Genomic DNA, 8,044 nt, shown 5'->3' on the forward strand with positions numbered 1-8,044 from the left:
TGTCAGTATGTTCACCTGTGTCTCTCTCTATTGGTGTCAGTATGTTCTCCTGTCTCTCTCTCTCTCTCTATCGGTGTAGGTATGTTCCCCTGTCTCTCTCTCTCTATTGGTTTCAGTGGGTTCCCCTGTCTCTCTCTCTCACTATTGGTGTCAGTAGGTGCCCCTGTCTCTCTCTCTCTATTTGTGTCAGTATGTTCCCCTGTCTCTCTCTCTCTTTTGGTGTCAGTATGTTCACCTGTCTCTCTCTCTATTGGTATCAGTATGTTCTCCTGTCTCTCTCTCTCTATTGGTGTCAGTATATTCCCCTGTCTCTCTCTCTCTCTCCATTGGTGTCAGTATGTTCCCTCTCTCTCTCTCTCTCTCTCTCTATTGCTGTCAGTATGTTCCCCTGTCTCTCTCTCTCTATTGGTGTCAGTATGTTCCCCTGTCTCTCTCTCTATTGGTGTCAGCATGTTCCCCTGTCCCTCTCTCTATTGGTGTCAGGATGTTCCCCTGTCTCTCTCTCTACTGGTGTCAGTATGTTTCCCTGTCTCTCTCTCTACTGGTGTCAGTATGTTCCCATGTCTCTCTCTCTCTATTGGTGTCAGTATGTTATCCTGTCTCTCTCTCTATTGGTGTCAGTATGCTCTCCTGTCTCTCTCTCTATTGGTGTCAGTATGTTACCCTGTCTCTCTCTCTCTATTGGAGTCAGTATGTTCTCCTGTCTCTCTCTCCTATTGGTGTCAGTATGTTCCCCTGTCTCTCTCTCTATTAGTGTCAGTATGTTCCCCTGTCTCTCTCTCTATTGGTGTCAGTATGTTCCCCTGTCTCTCTCTCTTTGGTGTCAGTATGTTCCCCTGTCTCTCTCTCTCTCTATTGGTGTCAGTATGTTCCCCTGTTCTCTCTCTCTCTATTGGTGTCAGTGTGTTACCCTGCTCTCTCTCTCTATTGGTGTCAGTATGTTCCCCTGTCTCTCTCTCTCTATTGGTGTCAGTATGTTCCCCTGTTCTCTCTCTCTCTCTCTCTCTCTCTCTCTCTATTGGTGTCAGTGTGTTCTCCTGTCTCTCTCTCTCTCTATTGGTGTCAGTATGTTCCCCTGTCTCTCTCTCTCTCTATTGGTGTCAGTATGTTCCCCTGTCTCTCTCTCTCTCTATTGGCGTCAGTATGTTCACCTGTCTCTCTCTCTATTGGTGTCAGTATGTTCTCCTGTCTCTCTCTCTATTGGTGTCAGTATGTTCCCCTGTCTCTCTCTCTCTATTGGTGTCAGTAGGTTCCCCTGTCTCTTTCTCTCTATTGGTGTCAGTATGTTCCCCTGTCTCTCTCTCTCTATTGGTGTCAGTATGTTCACCTGTCTCTCTCTCTATTGGTGTCAGTATGTTCTCCTGTCTCTCTCTCTCTATTGGTGTCAGTATGTTCCCCTGTCTCTCTCTCTCTATGGTGTCAGTATGATCCCATGTCTCTCTCTCTATTGGTGTCAGTATGTTCTCCTGTCTCTCTCTCTACTGGTGTCAGTATGTTCCCCTGTCTCTCTCTCTACTGGTGTCAGTAGGTTCCCATGTCTCTCTCTCTATTGATGTCAGTATGTTCCCCAGTCTCTCTCTCTATTGGTGTCAGTATGTTCCCCTGTCTCTCTCTCTCTCTATTGGTGTCAGTATGTTCCCCTGTGTCTCTCTCTCTCTATTGGTGTCAGTATGTTCCCCTGTCTCTCTCTCGATTGGTGTCAGTATGTTCCCCTGTCTCTCTCTCTCTATTGGTGTCAGTATGTTCCCCTGTCTCTCTCTCTCTATTGGTGTCAGTATGTTCACCTGTCCCTCTCTCTATTGGTGTCAGTATGTTCCCCTGTCTCTCTCTCTATTGGTGTCAGTATGTTCCCCTGTCTCTCTCTCTCTCTATTGGTGTCAGTATGTTCCCCTGTCTCTCTCTGTCTATTGGTGTCAGTATGTTAACCTGTCTCTCTCGCTATTGGTGTCAGTATGTTCCCCTGTCTCTCTCTCTCTATTGGTGTCAGTATGTTCCCCTGTCTCTCTCTCTCTCTCTCTCTCTCTCTATTGGTGTCAGTATGTTCTCCTGTCTCTCTCTCTCTATTGGTGTCAGTATGTACCCCTGTCTCTCTCTCTATTAGTGTCAGTATGTTCCCCTGTCTCTCTCTCTATTGGTGTCAGTATGTTCCCCTGTATCTCTCTCTCTATTGGTGTCAGTATGTTCCCCTGTCTCTCTCTCTCTATTGGTGTCAGTATGTTCACCTGTCTCTCTCTCTATTGGTGTCAGTATGTTCTCCTGTCTCTCTCTCTCTCTATTGGTGTCAGTATGTTCCCCTGTCTCTCTCTCTCTATTGGTGTCAGTATGTTCCCCTGTCTCTCTCTCTCTATTGGTGTCAGTAGGTTCCCCTGTCTCTCTCTCTATATTGGTGTCAGTATGTTCCCCTGTCTCTCTCTCTATTGGTGTCAATATGTTCACCTGTCTCTCTCTCTATTGGTGTCAGTATGTTCTCCTGTCTCTCTCTCTCTCTATTGGTGTCAGTATGTTCCCCTGTCTCTCTCTCTCCATTGGTGTTAGTATGTTCTCCTGTCTCTCTCTCTCTATTGGTGTCAGTATGTTCCCCTGTCTCTCTCTCTACTAGTGTCAGTATGTACCCCTGTCTCTCTCTCTATTAGTGTCAGTATGTTCCCCTGTCTCTCTCTCTATTGGTGTCAGTATGTTCCCCTGTCTCTCTCTCTCTCTATTGGTGTCAGTATGTTCCCCTGTCTCTCTCTCTCTATTGGTGTCAGTATGTTCACCTGTGTCTCTCTCTATTGGTGTCAGTATGTTCCCCTGTCTCTCTCTCTATCTATTGGTGTAGGTATGTTCCCCTGTCTATCTCTCTCTATTGGTGTCAGTAGGTTCCCCTGTCTCTCTCTCTCACTATTGGTGTCAGTAGGTGCCCCTGTCTCTCTCTCTCTATTGGTGTCAGTATGTTCCCCTGTCTCTCTCTCTCTTTTGGTGTCAGTATGTTCACCTGTCTCTCTCTCTATTGGTATCAGTATGTTCTCCTGTCTCTCTCTCTCTATTGGTGTCAGTATGTTCCCCTCACTCTCTCTCTCTCTCTCTCTCTCTCTATTGGTGTCAGTATGTTCCCCTGTCTCTCTCTCTCTCTCTCTATTGGTGTCATTATGTTCTCCTGTCTCTCTCTCTCTATTGGTGTCAGTATGTTCCCCTGTCTCTCTCTCTATTGGTGTCAGTATTTTCCCCTGTCCCTCTCTCTATTGGTGTCAGTATGTTCCCCTGTCTCTCTCTCTATTGGTGTCAGTATGTTCCCCTGTCTCTCTCTCTATTGGTGTCAGTATGTTCCCCTGTCTCTCTCTCTATTGGTGTCAGTATGTTCCCCTGTCTCTCTCTCTATTGGTGTCAGTATGTTCCCCTGTCTCTCTCTCTATTGGTGTCAGTATGTTCCCCTGTCTCTCTCTCTATTGGTGTCAGTATGTTCCCCTGTCCCTCTCTCTATTGGTGTCAGTATGTTCCCCTGTCTCTCTCTCTATTGGTGTCTGTATGTTCCCCTGTCTCTCTCTCTCTATTGGTGTCAGTATGTTCCCCTGTCTCTCTCTCTATATTGATGTCAGTATGTTCCCCTGTCTTTCTCTCTCCATTGATGTCAGTATGTTCTCCTGTCCCTCTCTCTCTATTGGTGTCAGTATTTTCCCCTGTCTCTCTCTCTATTGGTGTCAGTAGGTTCCCCTGTCTCTCTCTCTATTGGTGTCCGTTTGTTCCCCTGTCTCTCTCTCTCTCTGTTGGTGTCAGTAGGTTCCCCTGTCTCTCTCTCTCTATTGGTGTCAGTATGTTCCCATGTCTCTCTCCCTATTGGTGTCAGTATGTTCTCCTGTCTCTCTCTCTACTGGTGTCAGTATGTTTCCCTGTCTCTCTCTCTATTGGTGTCAGTATGTTCTCCTGTCTCTCTCTCTCTCTCTATTGGTGTCAGTATGTTCTCCTGTCTCACTCTCTCTATTGGTGTGAGTATGTTCCCCTGTCTCTCTCTCTTTATTGGTGTCAGTATGTTCCCCTGTCTCTCTCTCTCTCTTTCTCTCTCTCTCTCTCTCTCTCTCTGTTGGTGTCAGTAGGTTCCCCTGTCTCTCTCTCTATATTGGTGTCAGTATGTACCCCTGTCTCTCTCTCTATTAGTGTCAGTATGTTCCCCTGTCTCTCTCTCTATTGGTGTCAGTATGTTCCCCTGTCTCTCTCTCTCTCTATTGGTGTCAGTATGTTCCCCTGTATCTCTCTCTCTATTGGTGTCAGTATGTTCACCTGTGTCTCTCTCTATTGGTGTCAGTATGTTCTCCTGTCTCTCTCTCTCTCTCTATCGGTGTAGGTATGTTCCCCTGTCTCTCTCTCTCTATTGGTTTCAGTAGGTTCCCCTGTCTCTCTCTCTCACTATTGGTGTCAGTAGCTGACCCTGTCTCTCTCTCTCTCTATTTGTGTCAGTATGTTCCCCTGTCTCTCTCTCTCTTTTGGTGTCAGTATGTTCACCTGTCTCTCTCTCTATTGGTATCAGTATGTTCTCCTGTCTCTCTCTCTCTATTGGTGTCAGTATATTCCCCTGTCTCTCTCTCTCTCTCCATTGGTGTCAGTATGTTCCCCTCTCTCTCTCTCTCTCTCTCTCTATTGCTGTCAGTATGTTCCCCTGTCTCTCTCTCTCTATTGGTGTCAGTATGTTCCCCTGTCTCTCTCTCTATTGGTGTCAGCATGTTCCCCTGTCCCTCTCTCTATTGGTGTCAGGATGTTCCCCTGTCTCTCTCTCTACTGGTGTCAGTATGTTTCCCTGTCTCTCTCTCTACTGGTGTCAGTATGTTCCCATGTCTCTCTCTCTCTATTGGTGTCAGTATGTTATCCTGTCTCTCTCTCTATTGGTGTCAGTATGCTATCCTGTCTCTCTCTCTATTGGTGTCAGTATGTTACCCTGTCTCTCTCTCTATTGGAGTCAGTATGTTCTCCTGTCTCTCTCTCTCTATTGGTGTCAGTATGTTCCCCTGTCTCTCTCTCTATTAGTGTCAGTATGTTCCCCTGTCTCTCTCTCTATTGGTGTCAGTATGTTCCCCTGTCTCTCTCTCTTTGGTGTCAGTATGTTCCCCTGTCTCTCTCTCTCTCTATTGGTGTCAGTATGTTCCCCTGTCTCTCTCTCTCTATTGGTGTCAGTGTGTTATCCTGTCTCTCTCTCTATTGGTGTCAGTATGTTCCCCTGTCTCTCTCTCTCTATTGGTGTCAGTATGTTCCCCTGTCTCTCTCTCTCTCTCTCTCTCTCTCTCTCTCTATTGGTGTCAGTGTGTTCTCCTGTCTCTCTCTCTCTCTATTGGTGTCAGCATGTTCCCCTGTCTCTCTCTCTCTCTATTGGTGTCAGTATGTTCCCCTGTCTCTCTCTCTCTCTATTGGCGTCAGTATGTTCACCTGTCTCTCTCTCTATTGGTGTCAGTATGTTCTCCTGTCTCTCTCTCTATTGGTGTCAGTATGTTCCCCTGTCTCTCTCTCTCTATTGGTGTCAGTAGGTTCCCCTGTCTCTTTCTCTCTATTGGTGTCAGTATGTTCCCCTGTCTCTCTCTCTCTATTGGTGTCAGTATGTTCCCCTGTCTCTCTCTCTATATTGGTGTCAGTATGTTCCCCTGTCTCTCTCTCTCTATTGGTGTAAGTATGTTCCCCTGTCTCTCTCTCTCTCTCTCTCTCTCTCTCTCTCTCTCTCTCTCTCTCTCTCTATTGGTGTCAGTATGTTCTCCTGTCTCTCTCTCTCTATTGGTGTCAGTATGTTCCCCTGTCTCTCTCTCTCTATTGGTGTCAGTATGTTCCCCTGTCTCTCTCTCGCTCTCTCTCTCTCTCTCTCTCTCTCTCTCTCTCTATTGGTGTCAGTTGGTTCTCCTGTCTCTCTCTCTCTATTGGTGTCAGTATGTTCTCCTGTCTCTCTCTCTCTATTGGTGTCAGTAGGTTCCCCTGTCTCTCTCTCTCACTATTGGTGTCAGTAGGTGCCCCTGTCTCTCTCTCTCTCTATTTGTGTCAGTATGTTCCCCTGTCTCTCTCTCTCTTTTGGTGTCAGTATGTTCACCTGTCTCTCTCTCTATTGGTATCAGTATGTTCTCCTGTCTCTCTCTCTCTATTGGTGTCAGTATATTCCCCTGTCTCTCTCTCTCTCCATTGGTGTCAGTATGTTCCCCTCTCTCTCTCTCTCTCTCTATTGCTGTCAGTATGTTCCCCTGTCTTTCTCTCTCTCTATTGGTGTCAGTATGTTCCCCTGTCTCTCTCTCTCTATTGGTGTCAGTATGTTCCCCTGTCTCTCTCTCTATTGGTGTCAGCATGTTCCCCTGTCCCTCTCTCTATTGGTGTCAGTATGTTCCCCTGTCTCTCTCTCTACTGGTGTCAGTATGTTTCCCTGTCTCTCTCTCTACTGGTGTCAGTATGTTCCCATGTCTCTCTCTCTCTATTGGTGTCAGTATGTTATCCTGTCTCTCTCTCTATTGGTGTCAGTATGTTATCCTGTCTCTCTCTCTATTGGTGTCAGTATGTTCCCCTGTCTCTCTCTCTATTGGTGTCAGTATGTTATCCTGTCTCTCTCTCTCTATTGGTGTCAGTATGTTCCCCTGTCTCTCTCTCTATTAGTGTCAGTATGTTCCCCTGTCTCTCTCTCTATTGGTGTCAGTATGTTCCCCTGTCTCTCTCTCTATTGGTGTCAGTATGTTCCCCTGTCTCTCTCTCTCTCTATTGGTGTCAGTATGTTCCCCTGTCTCTCTCTCTCTATTGGTGTCAGTATGTTATCCTGTCTCTCTCTCTATTGGTGTCAGTATGTTCCCCTGTCCCTGCTCTCTATTGGTGTCAGTATGTTCCCCTGTCTCTCTCTCTCTCTCTCTCTTTCTCTCTCTCTCTCTCTATTGGTGTCAGTGTGTTCCCCTGTCTCTCTCTCTATTGGTGTCAGTATGTTCCCCTGTCTCTCTCTCTATTGGTGTCAGTATGTTCCCCTGTCTCTCTCTCTATTGGTGTCAGTATGTTCTCCTGTCTCTCTCTCTCTCTATTGGTGTCAGTATGTTCCCCTGTCTCTCTTTCTCTCTATTGGTGTCAGTATGTTCCCCTGTCTCTCTCTCTCTCTCTCTCTCTCTCTCTCTCTCTCTCTCTCTCTCTCTCTATTGGTGTCAGTGTGTTCTCCTGTCTCTCTCTCTCTCTATTGGTGTCAGTATGTTCCCCTGTCTCTCTCTCTCTCTATTGGTGTCAGTTTGTTCCCCTGTCTCTCTCTCTATTGGCGTCAGTTTGTTCCCCTGTCTCTCTCTCTATTGGTGTCAGTATGTTCCCCTGTCTCTCTCTCTATTGGTGTCAGTATGTTCACCTCTCTCTCTCTCTATTGGTGTCAGTATGTTCACCTGTCTCTCTCTCTATTGGTGTCAGTATGTTCTCCTGTCTCTCTCTCTATTGGTGTCAGTAGGTTACCCTGTCTCTCTCTCTCTATTGGTGTCAGTAGGTTCCCCTGTCTCTTTCTCTCTATTGGTGTCAGTATGTTCCCCTGTCTCTCTCTCTCTATTGGTGTCAGTATGTTCCCCTGTCTCTCTCTCTCTCTCTCTCTATTGGTGTCAGTATGTTCTCCTGTCTCTCTCTCTCTATTAGTGTCAGTATGTTCCCCTCTCTCTCTCTACTAGTGTCAGTATGTTCCCCTGTCTCTCTCTCTATTGGTGTCAGTATGTTCCCCTGTCTCTCTCTCTATTGGTGTCAGTATGTTCCCCTGTCTCTCTCTCTATTGGTGTCAGTTTGTTCCCCTGTCTCTCTCTCTATTGGTGTCAGTAGGTTCCCCTGTCTCTCTCTCTCTCTCTCGCTATTGTTGTCCATATGTTCCCCTGTCTCTCTCTCTCTCTGTTGGTGTCAGTATGTTCCCCTGTCTCACTCTCTCTATTGGTGTCAGTATGTTCCCCTGTCTCTCTGTCTATTGGTGTCAGTATGTTCCCCTGTCTCTCTCTCTATTGGTGTCAGTATCTTCCCCTGTCTCTCTCTCTATTGGTTTCAGTATGTTCCCCTGTCTCTCTCTCTATTGGTGTCAGTATGTTCCCCGGTCTCTCTCTCTATTGGTGTCAGT

The sequence above is a fragment of the Salmo salar genome, chromosome ssa09 (assembly GCF_905237065.1).
Source record: "Salmo salar chromosome ssa09, Ssal_v3.1, whole genome shotgun sequence".
In the NCBI taxonomy this organism is placed as follows: domain Eukaryota; kingdom Metazoa; phylum Chordata; class Actinopteri; order Salmoniformes; family Salmonidae; genus Salmo; species Salmo salar.